Source organism: Callionymus lyra, chromosome 9 (assembly GCF_982586985.1).
Source record: "Callionymus lyra chromosome 9, fCalLyr1.hap1.1, whole genome shotgun sequence".
NCBI classification, from domain to species: domain Eukaryota; kingdom Metazoa; phylum Chordata; class Actinopteri; order Syngnathiformes; family Callionymidae; genus Callionymus; species Callionymus lyra.
The window spans coordinates 6,953,213-6,974,988 of record NC_141826.1 but is presented as its reverse complement, the minus strand read 5'-3'; the positions used below and the strand labels follow the sequence as shown (position 1 = coordinate 6,974,988).

Genomic DNA, 21,776 nt, shown 5'->3' with positions numbered 1-21,776 from the left:
TGGATCTTTGTCATTTTTCGGGATAAGATTAATATACGCTTCATAATAAGAGGCCGGTAGTTTGTTGAGCTTAAAAGAGTCAGATAGTACCAAACTTAATTGTGGTTTGATAAGTGAGGAGAATGTTTTATAAAATTCTACGGGGAATCCATCAGGACCTGGACTTTTTCCTGTTTGTAAAGAAGAGATGGCCGCTGTTATTTCACTATCAGTAATTGGTTTCTCTAATATCGTTCTGTCTTCATGTGATATGGTTGGAATATTATTCTTAGAGAGGAAATCATTAATTGAGTTGTCATCACTCGGATATTCAGATGTGTACAAATGTGAGTAGAATTTTCTGAATTCATCATTGATTTCAGTTGGGTTTGAGGTGACATCTTTAGATGTTAATTTTAGTGATATGTTGTCTCGCGCTGAACCCTCTTAGCTGACTTGCCAGTAATTTCCCAGTTCTGTCGCCATGTATGTATAACATACTTTTGTTTTTAAGAAGCTGCCTCTCAACTTGATGGGTTGTGTGAAGATCGTAATTTGTTTGGTATTCTACACGTTTTTTATATAATACAGGGTTTTTTGTTTGCGAGTACTGCAGATCCAATTCCTTTATCTTAGTGCTGAGCTCATGTTGCTCCCTTTGTGAAATCTTTCTCATATTCGCTGAGATATAATTTGTCCTCTCAGGTATGCTTTCAGGGTATCCCAAATTATTAGGCTGGATGGTCCGGATGAAGAGTTTATCTCAAAGAATAGTTTTATGTGTTCCTGAATAAAGTTAGTAAAATTATCATCTGAGAGTAAGTTGGAGTTTAACCTCCAATGGTTCCTTATTTGAGGGAGACATGGTAAAGTCATGCACAATACCACAGGTGCGTGGTCAGATATTATGATGGTTTCATAATCGCATGAAACGGCGAAGTGTGTCAATGTGTTGTCTACTAGGAAGTAATCGATCCTGGAATATGTGTGATGCACATGTGAGAAAAAAGAATAGTCTTTTTTAGTAGGGTGCAAAGATCGCCACATATCGACTATTCCATACTTGGATAGAAAATAATTGATGACTGAAGCAGACCTTCTCATGTTGACCGGGGTTTGAGAGGATCTGTCCAAGACAGGATCAAGCCATGTGTTGAGATCACCTCCGAGTATTAATGAGTATTTGTTCTGATCCGGCAGAGAAGAAAATACATTTTTAAAAAGGCCTGCATCATCAGTGTTCGGAGCATATATGCTAGCTAACATAACATTGGTGTTATATAATTTACCTGTGACAATAACGTAACGCCCGTTTCTGTCTGCTATTGTGTTATGATGTTCAAATTGGATGTTTTGATGGAGAAGAATTGAGACCCCTCGAGCCTTTCCCTGGAAAGAAGAATGAAAGTGCCGCCCCCTCCATCCATTCATCAAACGCAGATTGTCACATTCTCTGATGTGTGTCTCTTGTAAAAATACCACCGAACTTTTCATTAGTTTGATATATGTAAACACCTTTCTTCTTTTAACCGGGTGGTTTAAGCCTTTAACATTCCAGCTCAACATGCGTAAGGAGTTATCCATGATCCAAAATTGGAAGAGTAGGATGAGAATGAGTAATGTTAAATGAGCTCCAGATGTAAAAACAAGAATTTAAGATGACAGTTGACTGTTCGAAACATACAAAAACACTAAGACTGTTGACCATGAGCCCTCCCTTTAAAATCCCACCCTGAAGAAAGCTGCAAAAAAAAGATAGCAGCAAGCTCTTCTAAAACGCACACATAACACCCCAAAAACCTTCCTCTAAAATAACTTCTAAATCCTCTGCTCCATTTCTTATTGATTGTCACGGAATGCACTTTTTTTTTCAATAAGGTATATCGTTAGAACTTAGAACGCAACATTGTTGATACCAAAAAAAAAAATACTCACAGAGTGACATCAAGTAACTTAATCATGTCACTACACCAGCATTATAACTGTCTTTGTTGCGTGGCTGGAGTTCTGTCCACGTATTTCTTAGCTTCATCCGCCGACCCAAACCGTTTCCTCTCACCTCCGGGAAGAGTGATGGAAAGTCGAGCCGGGAACCACAGCGACGGTCTTAGTCCACGGTTGTAAAGCTCGGCCATCACCTCCTTGTACTCCGCACGAAGGCTCAGGACTTTGGGAGTGTAGTACTCCACCTCTCGTATCTGTTGTCCGCAGTACTCCAATTTCCCCCTCCAGCGAGCCTCGCGGACAAGTAGCTCTTTCACCTGGTACCGGTGGAGGCGGACGATGAGGTGTCGAGGCTTCAGCGCTGTGGTCGGTTTCGCCGTAGAGACGCGGTGGGCTCGGTCTATCTCCGGGGGAGCAGGTAGCACGTCCGGCCCAAACACCTCGGACAGGAACTCTTTGAAAAACTCGGTGGGTCGTCTTCCTTCAGTGTTTGCGGCGAGGCCCAGGATCCGGATATTTTGGCGTCGGCCAAAGGTCGACAACTTTAGCGGTTAGCTTGTTGTTAGCTTCCCGAAGGCTACCACAGACGTTTTCCAGGTCAGCGACACGTTGGCTCCAGTCCTCCGTTGCAATTTCGAGTGACGAGAGCCGCTGGCCGTGGTCGTCCAGTGTAGACTGTATTTGGCCCAACTGTGACTCGAGCACGTTGAAAGAGGCTTTGAATTCGGCCACAAGTGATTCCCTCAGCCTGTCCAGCATTTCGGCGTCCATCGTCAAGTCTTCTCTCTTCGAATGTTTGCCTTTTGAAGCCATTTCGATAAAAATATGTTACGCCAGTTGTTTGGTCTGGTTTTTGTCTTTTTTGTTGCGTTCAGAGGTTGGTAAAAGTGCAAAATGTTCAAAAAGTTCTGGAGCGAAAGTTTCTGCCGCTACTCCATGCGTCGCCAAACAGGAAGTCCTCATATTTATCTTTTTATATTTTATTTTTTATAATTTTTCATCATCAACATTGATCATTTTGTATTTTTGTAGAAGTCTTTCGATTGATAAGTTAAGTTGATTTGGTCAGTTAGCTCAGTTGGTAGCATGCCACACGCTTTTGGAAGTTTGAGTACGTGAACTTTCGCGGTTCAATTCCCGCTCTCGAGATTTTGATTATATATATATTTTTTTTTTAAATAGATTTTTTTTTTGCAGTGTATTTGTGTGTGTTTAGGATAATTTGGTAGTAAGTATTTCTGTTTTTCTGGTGCAGAGGACAGGCTGTTATTAGTTTTGTTTCGTTTTTTACTCATTTTGTTTATTCTGTATGATGTATGTTACAGTATAATTAAATTGTGTTTTCATTTGTATGTGAACAAGGAGCAAAAACTTTTTTTTTTCAGAATCAAAATATCTTTATTGTTATTGCAAATAGAACAAAGGGAATCATCTAGATGGTGCAAATCCATCATATGTTTAAAGTGATTAAACTGTTGATTTCTACATGTTATATATATGATAAATAGGAAACTGTACTGGAAAAGAGCCCCACCTAGAAAAATCTCAGCTGCCACCACTGCGAGTCACTCTGTTAGTTTCTTTCAATAGATCCTATAAAAAGAACATTAATCATGACAACAAGTAGTTATTTTAGTTAATGAGATTGATTCAAACTAGTGTTTCATAATTAATTAGACTTGGATTTTCTGAAAGTAAACCTTTGTATGAACCGCTCAGCTGTAAAGGATGCCCTAGTATATATGGTGTTTAGCTTAAGAGTTAAAGTGAAGTTGTCATGTTTGTTCTGTTTTGTTTGCCCAGATTTAAACCTAAAAAACTTAATTCAACCCATTACGCCACTCTGGCTTCGGCTCTTTATTTTGGGAAAAACAGAACAAATAAACTAATTATATGCTCTATATTGAATAAAGTTGACCAAAGGTAAACCCAAACATTTTTTAATTCCATCTCATTTTTTAGCTTACATCAGTTTGCATATGCAATTTACATATAGTTTAACACATCAAATCATGCAATATAGTATGTGTTCGGAGATTGAAAAAACATTAAAAGAACTTTATATACTCCCCCTTTAACCCCCATCTCACAAAATATGTAGTTTAAAGTTCAAACTAAACATTTGGCAGTATATGACTTTATGTGTCAAGAAAGTAAACTATAGTGAAGCCCATGTTAAGTATCATGTTGTCGATATATATCAACAACTGGGTCTTAAAGGTTTAGGAATATGTAGTTGTGTTCTTTATATCATGAAGCAGGGGTAGACGGGCTCAGTGAACTCTGCTTGGAAGGTATGAATGTGTGTCACTGTGTCTGCAGTTACATTAAAGAATGACAGTGTTCCTGCATCCCAATCCAGGAAGACTCCAAGCTTTACACAGCCCTTCTCAGGTACTGAAATGTAGGTACATTTCTTATCATGCTCAGCATACAGAGTTGGATGTAGGGGGGACCAGCGATGGCCCAGACACCAGGATCTGTCATTCCAGCCGAGCCGACTGTTGTCGCTGTCCATCTTCCGTAACATCCCTTCGTAGCAAACGCCCACTGCTACATCCTCACTTCTACCAGTGCTCCAATCCACTTCCCAATAGCAGTGGCCTTTCAGACTCTCTCGAGCCATAGCCTGGTGGAAGGGGTGGAACCTCTTCTGGGAAAAAGTGGGAGAAAGCCATTTTCCATGAGTAGCTTTTTTGGCATCTCTAGACACAGCAAGATTGCCATTTACTGTCTCCAGGTCCAGTGAGACATCACAGGCATCTGCAAGAGCAAATAGAAAGATGTTTTAGAATAAATACAGATCAAAGACTAAATGTCCACCACAGCAATGTGAAAAAAAAAACTTTCTTAAACCAAAGTAAATGTCGCCTCTCTGTCGTTTTTTCAACATTGGCAATTGTTGGCTTCATAAACTTTTCAGATACAAGTTTGTGTTTCCAGTAATGGAAGATGGAACCTCCTTCGATATTTTCATTCTGGATTGCAGCAACTAGGAAACAGAAACCCTTCTCATTCTTCAAGGCTTCAGACACTTTGGACATATATTGAGCATGAGCTCTCATTTCACTCAGCACCTCATCTGACTGAAACCAGCACTTGTTTTTTTGTTCTGGAGAGTTGTTGGCAGGTTCTAATTCCAGACCATCTATGTAGCTGCTCATCTGTTTAATCTGAATGTCAGTGGACTCCAGGGAGGTGAAAACAAAGCACAAAGTGTCATGAACATCAGGAGCAAGAACAGCGTAATCCAGCTCATAGGGTTCGGAGGTGATCTTGACTCCAGGCATCATCCTTAGCAAAGAGTTTATAATGGCTACTTCACGTTTCTGATTTTCCAACCATTTCCCCAGCACATGACAACTGAATGGTGACTTATCTATGTCTTAAAACATGTTCTCAAGGGTGCTTTCTTCATCCTGTCCTGATCGAATGGCTGGGAGTCTTTGCTTGATTTCCTGTTGGAGTGTTGTTCCAAAGTTTTTGCAAAGCTTCTGAAAGCTATGCAGCTTCTCTTTGATTAATGGAAAATATGTGGCTGCCTCTTCCTGTAAAAGGTCATTACACTCTAGTTCCACTGTGCTCAGGTCTTCCAGAGATGCCTTAACCTTTCTAAGCAGCCGGGTACTTATCTCCGCCTTTAATTCTTCAGCCTCAGGGTAGATCATGCTTAGCGGCATCAGCCAGACCATCACAGGTGACATCTTCTCTCCAGTTTTAAGAAGGCTGGGCAGTTTCATATATGTCTTCACTGCATCTTCAAAGGTTAATGGATTACTCTCCAGAATTAAGTCACCATAGAACTTGCAGGAAAAGAGTTTAGTTAAGGCACGTTCTTCTTCTGACCTATTGATCTCAACCTGTCCCGAGATGCTGAAAGAAGGAATCTTCTTTATTACTGCTTCCATGCTGCCCTTAATCATCTGAACACTGCCAGCATCCAACTTCTTGCTATCAAACACAAAAAAAGCATTTGCCCCGTACTGTATGGCAGTGACCAAGTGTGTAGCCATGCTTTTGTCGATGACCTCCGTCTGCAAAGAATCCAATGGTTCCTCACAGGTCAAGGACAGTTGGCTGAAAGAGGTTGTGGCAGAATACTCCAAGTTTTGTTTTGATGACTTCTGCTTCCTCTGTTAGCAAGGTGTCATTCCAGAATTACATTTGACGTAGTAGGACTCTTCGGAGAGAATGGTCGATGATGAATGAAAACACCACACAAAGTCAGAATCAAGATTCAGCCTGATGAGGAGGAGAACCCAGCCAGCTCAATACGAGTCCACGAACTCGCTCCTGCAGCTGCTCACTAAGTTCTGCCGTCCTGCAGATGTCAGGGTCAATTTATTGCAAAAAGTACGACAAGACAGAAAAGGTACACAGTATGTCATCATTTCCTGGAACGCTATTCTGTACGTAGAGTTCTTGGTATTTTCATCGAGTTCGTATCGGGGTCAAGGTGTCATACAGGATGTCGCAGCAGATGGTTTATTCTGATACTGTTTTATCAGCTACTTTCTTCCCATCCACTGCTAAACAGCTTGATGCAAATGGCAACTTATTCTTGGTCCCAGTACTTGATGTATTGTGTAGCCCGATGCAGTGACAAGCGTTCTTGTTCCCATGGCTTGAGATACTGCAGCCCGATGCAATGACAACCGTTCCCATGACTAAATATACTGTGTATCTTGGTTATTCGTACCGTGAGACGATATAATGCGTAACATAATGTATGACATATTCCACAATTCCCCCTTTTGAACTCTCCGAAGAGAGTTCAACATAATTGTCACTTTAATCAATAATTCATAGTAAAACAGGATAGTTATGATATGCAAGCAAGAATACATGATTACCAGCAGTCAGCCTTATTAATATATGTGAAATGTTACCTTCTCCTTTCACATACTAATCTGAAATGGCTCCACGTCTTCCTCTGTAACATCTGTGAGGAGGGGCATCACGGTACTAGGATCTTGCGGAGCTATAGCCGTGATTATCATTTTATTGATCAGGGTTCTGATGCATGGTATGCAACAACACCCACACAGTGTGATAATCGCTGCAAACACAGCCACTGAGATAAGCGTTGATGTGATTAAGGTTTTATATTTACCAAATCGATCCAACCAGGCATCCCACATGGTGGTATTTACTCCAGAGTGCTCTTTCATCTTATTGTTGAGGGTTCTCAACCCTTCCAACGCTCTGGTCAGTTTTCCGTCGGGAGCAGTATTGTTTGGCATGAAAGTACAACATTGTTCTCCAAACATGGCACACACACCCCCTTTTTCTGCCAACAGCATGTCTACCGCTATCCTATTTTGGAACGTCATCAGGGAGGTTGCCTGGAGCTGTTCATGTACTGCTTCCAACCCACTCAGTGTCCAATTTCCAAGTCGCTGGACATTATAGTGGATGTAATTAATACGATACACGTTCTTGTTAATCGTGCACCACAGGCAGACCAATGACTCAAAGCCTGCCGAAATTTGGTCAGCAATTTTATATTCATCTGGAACTCCCCGAGGGATTCCTATGGCATCAATATACGTTGGGTCAGTCATCTCTTGCCAAGGTAATTGGAGTTCTCTTTTTGCTCTGTTTAGATGTGGTTGATTTCTAACCGTCTTCAGTTTTGAAATTTGTTGAGCACTGATAGAGAGACTGGTGACCGGGAGCAACAGTGACACCAATGTACAAATCCCTGATCCATTGGTGGGTATCACATCATACAAACTGTTACCTCTGCACCACCACCATACGTCAGCTCTAGGAATTGGTTTAAACTTCGTAGTTGTCAGAGTGTCCTTCAGAGTCCCCTTGGACTGTGACACAGGTATAGTTGTTGAACGCAATGTTGGATGAAAATACAGGTTTCTTGGGCACGACACTGGTTACTGGGAACTAAGTGTCCCATTTTTTACATTTCTGATTTGGAACAGTGTTGGTCATGACATTAATAAGACAATCCGCGTTTATACTTGCTGGTACTACTATTAGCAACGGTCTCGCAGTCATGCATACCAGACAATCCTCTTTCATTTGCTTTCCTGCCTGTTCTGTCATTAACAACCAATCTTTTGAAGTTGCCGTTACTCCTGTTATCACCTGGAACAATACATCTGGCTCCGGAACCCCGGATGTCATGAATACTGCATTAATACCCCCAGATGTATCTTTGGTCAGGAATTCACTCATAGTTGGGGTTGGGATTGCCACCCTGCCTTTGCTCCAGTCACCTTGTAGGTCTATCTTAGGGACTCGCATTACTGGCTCTGATAGTTTATAGGTACAAATGTATAGGTACCAATACCACAGTTTAAGTCCGTCCATTGTTTTAGTTACATTCATCCTACTTCTCCAGAATTTTGATTTGTCGTCTGTGGACCAATCTGACCAATCAGCTCCTGATTCGGCCACCAAATTTGCCCATTTCCTATCATACCGATTTCCCCATGTGATGTACCAATCATAACCAGCATACGGTTTCGCCGGGGCTCGCAAATATCGGTTCCCTTTTCCATCCTTCACGTAATTTACTGATATTCCCCAGCGTGACCATGGAATGTGAACAATTGAGGCCTTTTCTGGTGGTACGCAAACTATTACTTGCCCGAAGTAAGTTCCTGGTTTGAATGGTGTATTTGTATTTGTGCATGCTATATTCATATATTCAGCCCAGGTTCTGTATGTTTTTGTGTAATCAGTTCCCTGTGACCCAATCACCAGGGCCATAAGGCACCATGTTAACCCTATATTAGTCATGATACCTATTTCATGGGCGTTTAGAATATAGCACAACTTTTTCAACCACAACAAACACTGCTATTTCTTGTACCGCTGTATTTTTTCTAAAGTATTTATCGTGTTGCAACCGGCGTGTTACTATAGAATGCCCCGACACAATTTCAGACTTCATACGATGGAAGCTTATTCGCTCCCCCTTACTCCTCCCCCTTTTTGGTAATTCTAATATTAGAAATTGGCAATGCCGACTGGAGGTTTTAGCGTATCTACACCAGCAGCATATAATCATCAGAATCTAACTGTAGCTCCGTTTTAGTCAAATATTGTGTGGTTTCCACAAATCTGACCATGGAACATACAGTAGAAACTATATATCAAACCTACTTTAATCACTGCAGTGCAGCAAATTATTAACGTGTCTCTGCAATCGTCAGACCACATTGAGACGTAGTACCGATATTGGCCTAGAGGCTAGCCAAGGTAATACGGAAGGAAGAATATGAGGTAGCTTATGTAAATGTAAATAGGATGTATCGTTGTTTTCGGAGAACAATAGGTCGTTCCCTAAGTATATTTCAACCCACTGTCTAATGAATTTATATAAACTTCGTCCAAACCACTTTTCGACAAAATCTGTTTGTCCGTAGTCTAAAAATAATTGTATTCTAAATGGGCCGAAAGTTGCTTGAACCCAAAATCTCTTTTCACACGTCACCCAGACGGGAGCACACGTTTCTTTGGCCCACGAGTTATGTTTTTGGATTGTACCCCAAAGAGGGATCCAAGTAAGCGAACTACACTCAAAGGCAGCAAAGGACACTCCATTTTCCAATGATCCGCGGCACCACAGTTAAAACAGAAAGTACTTCCTGACTGTCTCCCTCGTGTACTTCCCCTTCGGGCCCCTGATTGCCATCTATTTGGCCCTCCATACTGATCACCTTGGTTACCACTTCTGTTTCCCCAGAACTGAGTTTGACCTGTTGGAGAATTTGGTGGAGGTGGCGGCCCCCAGGGAGCAGTGACTGCAGTTGTCGGAAAACCCCCGTCAGTGGTCACAGCCATTACCTTTTTTGTGGCATCTTTTTTTGTCATGTTTAACTCTTGCCTTGCTTTTGTTAGCTGAAGTTTTAACAATTGCGATTGAGCATCTGCGTCAGAGTCTAATACAGCTTTTTATTTTTTTGACATCATCATCATGTTTCATGTGTGGGGTTGTCCCTCTAATGGGTGTTTTGTCTGTTTTTTGTGATGGTGTTTTTTTGAAGTGTGTTGTTTTTTCAGAGGCTTTTATAGCCTGTTTTTCAAAGTATGACAAATTCTCGTCTAGTGTTGGTGCACTTGGTTTTTTAGGTGCGCAATGTTCTAATGTTTGTGTTGTTGTTTCTTCACTGATCTCTATAACCCCTTCATGTGTTAGTAGGTTAGGATATATTCCTACTACTTGTGCTGGCATGTTTGAAACCTGTACGTTTGCAATTTCTTTTAATTATTTGTGTCATGTTTTGACCACGTGATGCTTTTGTTTTGTTTTGTTCTGTGACAGGCGCAGGCAGGTGCGCATGATCTGCGGCTGATTTGTGGGCGGTCTCTTCCCAGTGTAGCATGTTAAGAATGTACGCTTACACTAGTTTTGGGTTATAAAAGGCTAGAGGGATCAGAAGTCTTAGCTCAGCTCATGGAGGAGATGCAGGAATGGAAGACACATAACATTTCAGTTTCAATAGTACTATATATTTAGACACACAATTATGAACAAAAACTTCCTCTAACCAAAGTTAAAGGGCAATATACAATTGTATCAAAAATAAACAATTCAACCACTCAGGTTTGAAATACAGAAAGAAAATAAAACCAAATCAGAATCATTATCATTGAGACCAGGGTCCCACCCAAGAGTCCATTTAATCCTTGGTCAGAGGTGCACGTGTGTGAGGGACCATAGGAGGGGGGGAGGGGGGGAGGGGGGAACCGTGTGGTGTGCGTGTGCTTCAGTGTTCTGACTGGATCTCAGGAGCTCCTGTCCAAACCGGCAGGTGCAGGGGGGAGATTTCGTTCTGGTCACTTGTTAGCTCGCCATCATATTTCTCAGCGTTTGCATAATTATCATAATCATCATCATCATCATCGTGGCGTTGGCACCTGGCCTATAACAGGGCCAGAGCAACAATAAATTCCATGTGTACACATCAATATAAATTGCGGGATAAGTACATGTTTCATTGAACATGCTTATCATGCTGCAACTGATCAAACACTCACCAGTTCGGTGCGCGGCGCGATCAAAATTCTTTAAATAACTCGCAGCGGGACCGGCAGAAGTTGGATCAACTATTGATTAAAGTTAGTTACTGGGGCGAAGATTTCAACCCAATTCATTCTTACCTGCTGCACGGACGAACATGCATGCCACTAACCCCGGAAGCGACAGGGATCTTATATGCATTTTAACGGGGTGTAACTCATCGCGTCAGCAGGACGCCGCGGTTGCCTTGGCAACGGGATGTCAACATGCGGAAGAGGAATGCACCCGGGTTACACCAGTCTTAAGGAGCATCTCGTCCCGGAAGAATCCGCCAGAGTATTTCGTCTCCTGATCGAGGTTTGACTTCCCCATATGTCTCTGGATTAAATATTCCATGTTTTTGGACCTTGCCCGTACCTCTACGTTCTAACGTGAGTTTTTTGTTCCTCCTGATTTAGTTATCTGCCAGCTGCGCCCCTGCCTGCCTCCTGGATTTTGCCTGTGATCCTGACCCCCCTTTTTTGTGGATACGCTTTTGTTCATTGACACCCGTTTCTGTGCGCGCGCCGACTGCCTCCGCTCATGCTCACCCTGAAAGACTGCCGGCTCTACGTGAACCAGTTATAACCACTCCGGAACATTATAATGGAGATGTGGGTGGTTGTGCACGTTTCTTGCTCCAGGTCCAACTAGTGTTTAGCCAGCAGCCATCTTCGTTTTCCACTGGTCGTGCCCAGATCGCTTAAATCTCCTCCGGGGTAGAGCAGCTGATTGAGCAACTTCTCTGTGGGAGTCTAACTCTCCGGTTTTATCAAATTATGATTGTTTTACTGACGAAATGCGCCGTGTTTTCGACCTGCCACATCGCTCTCCCGTTGTGTCTGCTCGCAAATTACTTTGTTTAAAACAGGGTGATGAATCTGTGGGGCAATATTCAATCAGTTTTCGAATATTAGCCGCCGAGAGTGGATGGAATGAGCCCGCGCTAATAACTGCTTTTACCCAGGGGTTAAGTAACTCTGTCAAGGACCAACTCACCACTCGTGATGAACCTGAAGGTTTAGAGGCACTTATAAGCTTATCTTATCTTATCTTATCTTAAGCTGGATCAGAGCGACATTCATGAGAAGTTTCAGTCTGGCTTCCGTAAACATCACTCTACGGAAACAGTTTTATTGAAAGTGTCCAGTGACATCATGATGTCGGCTGACTCGGGTAAATTCACTGTTCTGGTGCTCTTGGATCTGTCCTCAGCCTTTGACACAGTTGATCACCAGATCCTGCTGAGAAGACTAAGGGATGAAGTGCGACTGTCTGGGTCTGTGTTAGAATGGTTCTCATCTTACCTTTCTGGGCGCAGTTTTAGTGTATCTGCCAATCAAATGAGGTCTGAATCGGCAGATCTGTTGTGTGGAGTCCCTCAAGGTTCTGTTCTGGGTCCTTTATTGTTTTTGCTGTACTTGATTCCCCTCGGTAAAATCATTCAGAGATTTCCAGATGTTTCTTATCACATTTGCTGATGACATCCAGCTCTACTGCTCTTTTGACCCAACTGAGCCCCAAAGGCCTAACAGCTTAGTCAATTGTTTGCTAGAAATCAAACAATGGCTGAGTGAAAACACTTTACAGCTAAATGTGGACAAAACTGAAACTCTGGTGATTGCTCCTGATGATAAGATTCCAGGGTTGAGTCAGTACTTGGGTGACTTAGGTCAGTCTGTCAAACTGAGAAACCTGGGTGTTGTATTTGATAAATACATGTCTCTTGTTCGACACTGCAGAAAACTGACCAGAAACTGTTTCCTTCAACTGAGAAAAATCTCTAAACTTAGGAAAATGTTGTCAGAACATGATCTGGAGCTTGTAATCCATGCGTTTGTATCTTCTCGTCTGGACTATTGTAACAGTTTGTTTTCATGTCTTAACAAGAAGGAGCTGTCTCGCCTGCAGTTGATTCAGAACTCTGCAGCGAGAATTCTGACCCGCTCAAGTAGGAGAACTCACATTTCTCCGATCCTTAAAACTCTTCACTGGCTTCCAGTTTCTTTCAGGATCAACTTTAAAATTGTGGTTCTTACTTTCAGAGCTATTCATGGTCAGGCTCCTCCTTACATCACTGATCTGATCCAGCCTTACACCCCAGTGCCTCAGTTTCCTGTGTCTTCCCCTCCTGACCTCTCCTGTTTCCCCCCAGAGTATCACAGTTTGGGTGAGGTTTTTAGTAAGGAAAGGGCTCTGTCCCTGCCACCACACCGCCCCTACGACTGCCCTATAGACTTGTTCCCTGGATCTCCTCTACCCTCCAGTAGGCTCTTCAATGTATCTCGCCCGGAGAGACAGGCTCTGGAGACTTACATAGGAGAGTCACTGGCAGCTGGGTTGATCCGACCTTCCTCATCTCCCCTAGGTGCAGGTTTTTTTCTTTGTTGCCAAGAAGGACAAGACTCTCAGACCGTGTATTGACTACCGGGGACTAAATAACATTACCATCAAGAATAGGTACCCTCTTCCACTAATTGACCCCTCATTCGATCCCTTGAATAAGGCAAGGATCTTTACTAAGCTTGATTTACGTAACGCCTATCATTTAGTCCGCATTAGAGAGGGAGATGAGTGGAAGACTGCATTCAAGACCCCTCTCGGCCATTTTGAATATTTGGTAATGCCGTTTGGTCTAACTAACGCCCCCGCAGTATTCCAAGGACTGATTAATGATGTACTCAGAGATTTCCTAAATTACTTTGTATATGTGTATCTTGACGATATACTTATTTTTTCCAGAACCTCTGAGGAACATCTCTGCCATGTTCGTCGCGTCTTACGCCTATTAGAAAACAAGATGTTCGTTAAGGCTGAGAAGTGCGACTTTGGGGTATCTTCCGTATGTTTTCTGGGCTTCATTTTAGAGCAGGGAAAATTAAGGCCTAACCCTAAAAAGATTGAGGCAGTAACTCAGTAGTCGGTACCGGGTTCCCGTAAACAGCTCCAACATTTCCTGGGCTTTGCAAATTTTTATAGAAGGTTCATCAGGGGCTATAGCCAGGTTGCTGCTCCTCTCACAAGGCTAACGTCCACTAAGAGTCCCTTCCTCTGGTCGGTTGAGGCCGAGGGGGCTTTTCACAGGCTGTGCTCCTTGTTCTCCTCTGCACCCATCCTGCGCCATCCGGATCCTACACGACAATTCATCGTGAAGGCTGACGCCTCTGACACCGGCATTGGCGCAGTGCTCTCCCAACGTTGCCCTAAAGACGACAAGGTGCACCCTTGTGCCTTTTTCTCACGGAAGTTGTCACCGGCGGAGGGCAATTACGACATCGGGAACAGGGAACTCCTGGCGGTGGTGGCAGCTCTTCAGGAGTGGAGGCACTGGTTGGAGGGCTCTGAGGTACCTTTTCTAGTCCTTACGGACTATAAGAACCTGACTTATTTGCGTGATGCAAAACGTTTGAACTCTCGTCAGGCCCGGTGGGCACTTTTTCTTGGACGCTTTGATTTTACCCTTACCTATCGCCCCGGCAGCAAGAACGTGAAGCCTGATGCACTATCACGTCAGTTTGAACCTCCCCAGGCCGACGGCAAGGGTGACACCATCCTGCCAGAGAAGTGTTTTCTAAGGGCCGCTCGCTGGAACGTCGAGAGACTTGTCCATGAGGCATTGGAAAGGGATCCTTGACCAAACTCTGCTCCACCTGAACGACTGTTTGTTCCCAAGGCGGTCCGGTCTCAAGTCCTACAATGGGGACACAACCATAAGGTAACCTGCCACCCAGGAGTAACCAGAACCTTATTTTTTCTTAAACAGTGATTCTGGTGGCCGGACATGGCTCAGGATGTTAGGGAGTTTGTAGCTGCTTGTTCCGTCTGCGCTCGAGGAAAGTCTTCTCGACGCCCTCCTTCTGGTCTCCTGTAACCTCTTCCAGTTCGAAGTCATCCCTGGTCGCACATCTCCATCGACTTTGTCACTGGTCTCCCTCCTTCATCTGGCATGACGGTAATACTCACAGTGGTAGACCGTTTTGTCAAAGATGGGGCACTTTATCCCTCTGCTCAAGTTGCCTTCCGCATTGGAGACGGCGGACCTGCTGGTCCAACATGTTTTTAGGATTCATGGCATTCCAGTGGACCTGATCGTGGACCTCAGTTTTCTACCCAAGTCTGGAGAGCTTATTGCAAGTCCCTGGGGGCAAATCCCAGCCTTTCGTCAGGCTACCATCCACAGAGTAATGGACAGACGGAGCGAGCTAACCAGGACCTGGAGTCCGCGCTACGTTGTGTGTCGGCTCGTCACCCTGCCTCCTGGTGTCAGCATATCCCCTGGGTGGAGTATGCTCACAATTCTCTGACATCATCAGCCACTGGGATGTCACCCTTCATGGCCGCCTATGGATATCAACCACCTCTCTTCCCCTCTCAGGAGAGGGAAGCAGCGGTTCCCTCTGTCCGTGCCCACCTACGACGTTGTTGGTCAGTCTGGTACCATACCAGGGCTGCCTTGTCCCGCACCGACACCCGGAATCAACGTCTGGCTGACAAGCACCGTGTACCAGCTCCGGATTACTCACCTGGCCAGAAGGTCTGGCTTTCCACCCGGGACCTCCCCCTTCCAGTGGAGTCACGTAAGCTGGCCCCCAGGTTCGTAGGGCCATTTGTGATTGAGAGGATCATCAGTCCCACTGCCATGCGTCTCAAGCTTCCCCCGTTGCTCAAGGTCCATCCTACGTTCCACGTCTCCCTCCTGAAACCGGTCGCCTCCAGTCCACTCTGTCCTCCAACTGAGCCTCCACCACCGCCGCTCGTTATTGATGACCACCCAACTTATAGGGTCAACAAGATCCTGGACATTCGTCGCAGAGGTCGAGGGTACCAATACCTGGTGGACTGGGATGGTTATGGTCCGGAGGAACGCTCATGGATCTCCCGGTCCCTAATCCTTGACCCATCTCTACTTAAGGATTTCTATCGGGAGCACCCAGAGAAACCAGGTAGAGCACCAGGTGGCGCTATGTAGAGTTTGACTTCCCCGTATGTCTCTGGATAAATATTCCGTCTTTTTGGACCTGTTCCTGTTTCCGACGTTGCCCGTACCTCTCCGTTCTAACGTGAGTTTTTTAACCAGCTGCTTGCCACAGCATGGCCCACCTTGCCCATTTGCCTCTGTCAATCTCCGCTATTTTTACCATCTTTCTGCTGATCGCCCGTTTTATCACACTTCCTATTTTCTCCTCCTGACTTGCTATTTCTTTCTTCTCGTTTTCTCCAAAACTCTTTTAGTAAACTGCCTCTGTCCTTCATTCCTCTTCCTTGCTCATTCAACAATTCTTTTACCATTACGTGTAAGTCTATAATTTCTTCACCCGCATCTTTCTTATTTCCTGTTAAGGAAATTGCTGTCTCTAATGTTTTAAGTTGCTGTTCTATGGTTCTGTACGGACTATTGTCCCCCCATGTGTTTGTAGTCGTCATTGTCGTGTTTTTGTCAGTAGAAGTCATGTAGCTACTTCTTTTCTTTGTCTAGATTAACTGCAATCTTATCCCCGATTGCTTCTCTTTAATTATTGTGACGTTATCCCCGTCACCCTGTCTCTTTCCTAGAGATCCTTTAACTGGCAACTTTATCTCAGTTGCTTCCCTTTAACTATCTTGACGTTATCCCCGTCACTTCAGCTGGCACTTTTTCCTTTTAACCTTAACCTGTTATCATTAAACCAGGTACCTGCACATGTAACTCACAGCTTCTATTCCTAGTCCTTGTATTCCCTATATATTACCTTTTCTGGCCAACTGAGATGTACGACACACAATGTTCTGAGTTATCAGTCTTTAATTTTCATCTAACATGAAAATTTGACACCAGAAATGCAATATACTTTTATTCGTTTATCCTGCTTGGCCGACAGAGAGGTATGGTACGCGGTGTCCCGAGTTCTTTGTCCTTAAAACAAAAGCTATTCCTTGTTTTTGACACCAAGCATTCAACCGTATCTTGTAGGCAATATATCTGGTCTCATTATTCTATTGGTAGTTTCTAAGGGGTCCTCACTCCCTGAGCCTCACTTACTCAACTTGTACTGTCTCGTCAGACGTCAGTTGGGGTTAGTCACACCCAGGATATTCCTGCGCTTATTCTCTAAGTTTTACTCCCCACTTGTTTCTAAACCTTGTGCAATATCAGACAATCATCACCAGCAAGCAAGCACTTCACCGTATTCAATTCAGAGCGGATGGAAAAAATTTCACTCTTTTAAATTTCGGATTTTTGCCAATGCAGATGAAAAAGTTCTGCTTACCTTTATTTTGCGTCGACTAGAGTCTCTCCTTTTGCATCCGTCCGAATGAAGTGTGGTACTCGAACGCTTGACCGCTCCCCCGAGGAGCCCTCGTCTCAGCGAAGTCGCTGATCCCGGACACGAGCCCCCAATTTGTTATGACTTCTGCTTCCTCTGTTAGCAAGGTGTCATTCCCGAATTACATTTGACGTAGTAGGACTCTTTGGAGAGAATGGTCGATGATGAATGAAAACACCACACAAAGTCAGAATCAAGATTCAACCTGAGGAGGAGAACCCAGCCAGCTCAATACGAGTCCACAAACTCGCTCCTGTAGCTGCTCACTAAGTTCTGCCGTCCTGCAGATGTCAGGGTCAATTTATTGCAAAAAGTACGACAAGACAGAAAAGGCACACAGTACGTCATCATTTCCTGGAACGCTATTCTGTACGTAGAGTTCTTGGTATTGTCATCGAGTTCGTATCAGCGTACAGCTTGATGCAAATGGAAACTTATTCTTGGTCCCAGTACTTGATGTATTGTGTAGCCCAATGCAGTGACAAGCGTTCTTGTTCCCATGGCTTGAGATACTGCAGCCCGATGCAATGACAACCGTTCCCATGACTAAATACACTGTGTATCTTGGTTATTCGTACCGTGAGACGTTATAATGCGTAACATAATGTATGACATATTCCACAGTTTACTCTGCGCTGGTTCTTGAACTCCTTTTTTTCATTCAGGTACTTGGCTGATCCTCCCACTTCTATCAGACCATAGAAAACTGGCACTCAGGGACGCATTCACATCCAGCAGAGATGATTGGGACATGGTTGAGTCTGAAGTGGTAATTTCAAATTTGCTGCTGTTAGATTGGAAATTATTATACACTATACGTACACGCCATAAGTTAAATTAATGCTAAAAAGATAATAAAAATATAGAGTAGAAATTACTAGCCTCATCTCAGAGCTTAAACGTTTGAATACACATTCACAATCAACATTTCACTTCATACTGATATGCACTGTCTCAAGGCTAGCTTGAAAACAGACTAGAGATTAATCAGCGACTTAATGAAGCATCTGTCTGTCTGCTCAGTTCACACCTGTGGGCGTGAAACAAAAGGGCAAAACGGAACACACCCAAAAAAGGGGGGCTGGAAGACAAAGGAACTGGCCCACACGGCAGGGAGGAAGGGAGGTTGCTCTCCAGGTGACCCGAGACAGGAACTAACATAAAAGAACCACTGCCCCGGAAGAGACGAACCCCCTGGACAGGAAACGTTCCCTTAAATAGAGAGGGGACCCATAACACGAGAGCTCTTTCCCGGAGCTATTGACCTGTAGAGCTGCCGGCAAAGATCGAGTCCTTTCGATCGTAAAGTTGTATCTTTGTTTGACTTGTAGCGGCGAATAAACGACCCGTACACTCTGCATTTTGACCTTTTCTCTCCATAAAGCAAAGTATTAAGACCCGGACGTGACGTCGTGTTGGAGCGACAGAAACGGACTTGTTTTAATCGTTTTACTGCTCTGAAGATAACTATCCACAGTGTTTTTTTGCAGGCTTCATCCCACAGAGTGAAACCTAAGAAGAAAGTAATACTCATTAGACCTCAGGTTTAGACTTCGGGATGGAACATAAATATTTGTATCTTTGTAATTCATGACAGGCTCTTTCTCAGCAACATTTTCACTGGTCCTAGAATGTTTTGTTTGAAAGGATTTGCTATCGATGTAAAGGTAAGGTAAGTTAAGGTTCCTATCATATTATATTTTATTTGGAAACCATGCCTGTTGAACAAGTACACTTTTCTCTGACCACAATACTGTGCACTATATCAGTGGTCCCCAACCTTTTTATCACCGCGGACCGGTCTACGCTTGGCAAATTTTACCGCGACCCGGGGGGGGGGTTGTTGGTGTGGCGCGTTAGTGCACCGACCCTTTGAGAGTTACGTGCGTACGTTTTACATGCCTGCACAGATACAGATACACCAAAAACTAATATAAAGTGCATGGAAATTTTTACTCACCATAATGCCAAATCAATGGGAGCCCTGCGCTTGTTTTTCTACACAGAGACGGTCCCATCTGGGAGTGATGGGAGACAATGACACCCGAAGTGTGTTGCTTATATCCAGTCTACTCCGTTGTTTTGTTTTGGTTTGGTTGCTGTCACTGCAGAAAACCCCGCTTCACACAGATAGGATGTCGGAAATGGCAACAGGGTTTTCAGTGCGGTGGTGGCGATCTCAGGGTATTCTGCCATGTCTTTAATCCAGAACACCGGCAGAGTTGTTGTCTCGAACATAATTTTAAGGCTGCCGTCATTTGCGATCTCCAGCAGTTGATCATCTTCTTGCACAGATATGCTAGATTCACCTGGTTTGTTGACAAATGGGTTGCGGATCCATTCCTTGCCAGTTCGTGGGTCCTTTGTGGTTCGGAAGTAGCGCTCGAACTCCTTTTAAAGCAAAGACAGGTGATCGTGCACCAGCTGGGAGAATGAAGGCTCAGGCTCAGTCTCACCCAAAATCCCCGATAATGTTTGAAACATGTCCAATATGCCTCTGTTCACTCGCCGTCCCCACAAATCCAATTTGGTTTTAAATGCAGCTACTTTATCTGCCAACTTGAAGACAGTTGTCATTTTTCATTGAAGTGACAGATTTGCAACCCATTCCTCGTCACTGAAATGTGCTGCTAGCGGTGACTTCTTTTCTGAGAGAAATCTTTGCAGCGGCTCTCGTAATTCAAAAACTCTGGCCAGCGATTTCCCTCTGGATAACCATCTTATTTCTGTGTATAAGAGAAGGCATCTGTGCTCTGCGTCCATCTCCTCACAAAGCTGCTCAAACAGGCGCGAGTTAAGGGCATGTGCTTTGACATGGTTAATAACTTTAACAACGTCAGTCAATACGCTGTTCAATTCCGGTGGCATTTTTCGGCTTGCCAGCATTTCCCTGTGAATGATACAATGCGTAGATTCACACTCAGGTGCAACCTCCTTAATCCGAGCATTTAAACCAGACAGCCGTCCGGTCATGGCAGCAGCTCCGTCTGTGCATATGCCGATACAAAAGGATCATTTCAGTTTTCCTGATATATAACCATCCAGCGACTTGAAAAGTTCTGCGGCTGTGGTGTTGGTTGGCAACGATAGTGCACATAACATGTCCTCATTCACATCCTCCTGATAAAGATATCGCACATAAACAAGTAGTATTGCCTTGTTGTCAACATCTATAGATTCATCAACCTGGAGGGCGTACCACGGTGATGTATTAATCCTCTCCAACAATTGTGTCTCAATGTCTTCGGCTATTTCCTCAATGCGCCGAGTCAGGGTACTAGCCGACAGAGGCACCTGTGCTATCTTTTTAACAGCGGCCTCCCCTAGAAGTTCACGGCAAATGTCTTTAGTGGAGGGCAAGATCAATTCTTCACCAATAGTGAATGGCTTTTTAGCCTTAGCAATACGGTTAGCCACTAAGTATGACGCTCTAAGTGAATTCGCATTTACTGATGTGGTGGCCCTCAGTAATTTCTTCTGTCCTTCGTGTTCCTGTTTTTTTCTTTCAAAATACTCCAGGGGCTTGTCTTTTAATCCAGGGTGCCTGGTCTCCAAGTTGCGAAGCAGTTTTGAAGGTTTCATTGCCTCATTAGCAAGCCGGTCGCCGCATATTATGCAGAGCGGGCTTGGAATATGGGAATCACCTGCCGCGATAAACCCATATTTTAAGTAGGTCTCCTGGTATTGTCTGGTAAAAGTTTTCTTTTTCTTTGAACTCGTAGACTCTTCTTCTGTCTCTTCACTAGGCCTTTTCCCTTTCGCAAAAAAAATATCCAAAGACATCTGTTTCTTACTCATTTTGCTAGCTTGTGGGTTAAAATTTGGCGCATAAGTGACCGGGATGCAAACGAGCGAATCCGGTCATTTTTCAAAATAAAAGATCGTTCATACTCTGATAATAAATAAAACGGAAATTATTAATTATTTCTTGTGCGGCCCGGTACCAATTGATCCACGGACCGGTACCGGTCTGCGGCCCGGGGGTTTGGGACTACTGCACTATATGATCATAACACCAGTCTATATCCAGTCTGACCAACATTTCTATGCACATTGCAACACATCTTCATCACATAGAGTCAACTCTGGTTGTTTATGGCTTGTGTGATGTTGGGTTATAAAGTTACTGGATATTGCTAGGAAACAGAATATGCTGACATATTGGGTAGTTTTAAGGAAATACAGTATGTCTATATTCTTGCAACATGATTTGGTAAAGTGGGAGAAAGCCATTTTCCATTATTCGCTTTTTTGTCATCTCTAGACACAGCAAGATTGCCATTTACTGTCTCCAGGTCCAGTGTGACATCACAGGCATCTGCAGGAGCAAATAGAAAGTTGTTTTAGAATAAATACAGATCAAAGACTAAATGTCCACCACAGCAATGTGAAAAAAACAAAAACGTTCTTACACCAAAGTAAATGTTGCCTCTCTGTCGTTTTTTCAACATTGGCAATTGTTGGCTTCTGTTAGATTGGAAATTATTATACACTATACCTATACGCCATAGTTAAAT

At 43.7% G+C, this 21,776-nt stretch overlaps 2 pseudogenes; both read right to left on the bottom strand.

The window, feature by feature from the left end:
• Positions 1-4,168: 4,168 nt before the first annotated feature.
• LOC148071630 (stonustoxin subunit beta-like) lies at positions 4,169-19,836 on the bottom strand (annotated as a pseudogene).
• Positions 19,837-19,839: 3 nt separating this feature from the next.
• LOC148071629 (SCAN domain-containing protein 3 pseudogene) lies at positions 19,840-21,057 on the bottom strand (annotated as a pseudogene).
• Positions 21,058-21,776: the final 719 nt, after the last annotated feature.